Raw genomic sequence first — 2,773 nt, 5'->3', positions numbered from 1 at the left:
AAGAAATTCCAAAAAGGTCATAGAGTCTCATTAAAGACCTCCAATGATGGTAAATTCACACTATCCTGAGGTAATCCACTACTCTAATTTTGGGTAGCCAACTGTTGGAAAATTTTTCTGTACTGATTTTTAAACTAAAAAAGAAAAACTCATTAGGGCAATAGTAATAGACCAAGGAAACCATTTTGCAACATGCAGTTAACATCTGTGACAGGTAAGAAAAACAAGCATGAAAAATGCAACCTACGTAAGTGGCTCTGACCATGGTGAAGATAATCATAGAGTTGAAATAACTCAAACTATTTAATACAACTCTCTCATTTTGCAGTGGATATGTGATAGAGATGTCTGTCCTTCATCACTCAGAGTCAACTGTGGCAAAACAGAACTAGAACGCAAGTTTCTTGACTGTTACTAGTTCAGTGTTTTTTCCAATAACTCTGATTAGTAAGATAAATATCCAGGACTCATAAACTTTAAAAGATTTTCAAGAGTCTTTTTTGGTTGTTGATAGCTGTTGTCCTATACATCAAAAACATCTCCTAAATGTATCCATGATTATCTTTACCAATAGGAAATACTTCACATTCAATGATTTTCACAGCTTGTTAGCTTTGGTAAACAAAAAAAAAAAGTTAACCATTTTCTATTATACTACATAATTTACTAGGATAAATCAAACCTGCCCATTATCTCTCTAACATAGAGTGCAGGATTCTTTTTGTTGCCTTAATTTTTATTTTGTCAAAAATGAGCACTGAGTGTTTTTAACATGTAGTAGTGTCATGTCTTATGTATCTAACAACTGCTTAGTTTAGTAACAAATTAAATTAGCGATATTTAGATAATTCATAGTGTATTTATAAAATTATTTTTTTAATCAAAAGGCACTTCTCACTAAGATAAATAAATAAAATCTAACCAAATCTACCTACTCAAAGTTAGAATCAACTTTGGTAGATTTCAGTGTAATATGCAGTCCATAACTAGTATGGTTGCCCTTCTACCCCCCTTCCCATCTTCTGGGCTAAGAATAATTTACAATTTTTTATTAACATTTTATTATGTTGACATTTTCTCATTCCACATCATCTTCACTCAAGCTCTGTACAGTCACAATTCTCTGGGTAATTGTTGGCAGCTTAGTCAGAACATTTGGAACACTGGTGATGGATGAGTTTGCTGTCAAACTTGCAACAACTGTTGTGGTTGCCCACAGACAGCAATGGTATTTCTCAAGTGTTCAGCACTATTTTCGTATTCACCTTGGGCTCGTAATTGCTCACCAAGTTGTATTTCTTCAATAAAGAACTTCTGAACAGCTTCTGAGTCTTTAAGGTCAGGTAACTTGGAAAGCCTAGGTCTCTCTTTAGCAAGCTTCTGTTTTTTTTTTCTTCATTCTTGGAACTTATTCTTAAAGTTGGGGTCACTCTGTCTCTTGCAGTAGAAGTAAATACAGTAGCTGATGAAGAAGACCTGGCCCAGCACACACCAGCAGGGATTCCACCACTCTGGCCCACCATATTTACAGCTGCTGCTTCTGGAGGAGGCAGAAGTAGCAGCGCCATCCCCTGCTATTTTTCTTACTTTGAGCCAATACTGATGAAAGTAAGTTTCAAGCATGAACTCCCATCTTCTCCTCCAACGTAAAAGCTCTTTGTTTCATCTTTTATGTGAGATAATTTGCCTAATTCTTTCCGTTTCTATTGTTTCTTAGGGCCCTCAGTTGCTGAGGTTGTCTCTGTGTCTGTATGTCTTAAAGTGACCAATTTTATTAGGACCCTAAAATATCATCTGTATTGTAACTATTCCCACAGTGAACGATTCCAAATGTGCCTCCTGAGCTTAAAACTAAACATACAGAGTCCTCATGGTCAGAAATAAGTCAAAGGTTAGTAAATATGCGTAGAGGTGCTGAGATAACCTAGTCTTCAAACCATCTCACACATTAGAGGAATAGAAAAAAGTATAGCCTGTCAAGTTTATCATTATATTATCACTCCTACTAAAACAAAAAAATCCTTTTTATGGCTTTTAAATGAGAGAAACAGAGAAGTTCTGCTTTCTTTAATACATTGGGGAAAAAAATTAATACTTTTTCCATGTCTGGAAGCAGAATAATGTTGACCAGAAAAATATAGTTGTCTAGTCCCTTCATAGTAATTGATTAATTAAGCTTCACAATGCTCCCATTCACAAAATACCATCAGACAAAATTATGTAATTAGACAATTTACACAATTTTAAAGAAAAAATAAACTAACTTGCCAAGGAAGTAATCTTGCCTAGCATATTAAGCAATTATGCGACTGCCATCTTTAGTAGACCTTTACTGCTACCAAGTAAACACTCTAAGCTTTGATTTGAATGCTTTCCTAAGTATAAGTAAAATATGATGAAGTGACTGTGGACTCCCAATCCTATCATTCTTTGACATATTCTCCTGAGAACCATATAGAATTTCCTGTTCTACCTTTCATTATTGATGCTAAGTAGATAATAAATTTGCATGATGCATTCCTGTAATCATCTGTTAAAGCAGACAGATTAGTGAATAATTATAGTAAGGAAAGAATTCATGACTGAATTCAAAATAACTTAAGTAAATATCAAGGACAGTAAGCAATGGAAAAAGCAAAAAAAAACAAGAGAAGGTGTATTACCAATACACTTACAGCTGTTATACTTATCAACAATTTATTTGTCCTAATTGTTCTGAAGATGCCATAAATTGATGCAAACGGCTTAAACAAAGAAATGTTAAAAAAAAAAA

The 2,773-nt window shown here is 34.1% G+C and overlaps 1 pseudogene; it reads right to left on the bottom strand.

Moving 5' to 3' along the window:
• Positions 1–1,078: 1,078 nt before the first annotated feature.
• On the bottom strand, positions 1,079–1,523 carry LOC140523985 (mitochondrial import receptor subunit TOM20 homolog; annotated as a pseudogene).
• Between the last annotated feature and the right edge of the window lie 1,250 nt (positions 1,524–2,773).

This window comes from Notamacropus eugenii, chromosome 2, assembly GCF_028372415.1.
Source record: "Notamacropus eugenii isolate mMacEug1 chromosome 2, mMacEug1.pri_v2, whole genome shotgun sequence".
Classification (NCBI taxonomy): domain Eukaryota; kingdom Metazoa; phylum Chordata; class Mammalia; order Diprotodontia; family Macropodidae; genus Notamacropus; species Notamacropus eugenii.
Note: the sequence above shows the minus strand (reverse complement) of the source record. Positions and strands in the feature narration are given on the sequence as shown.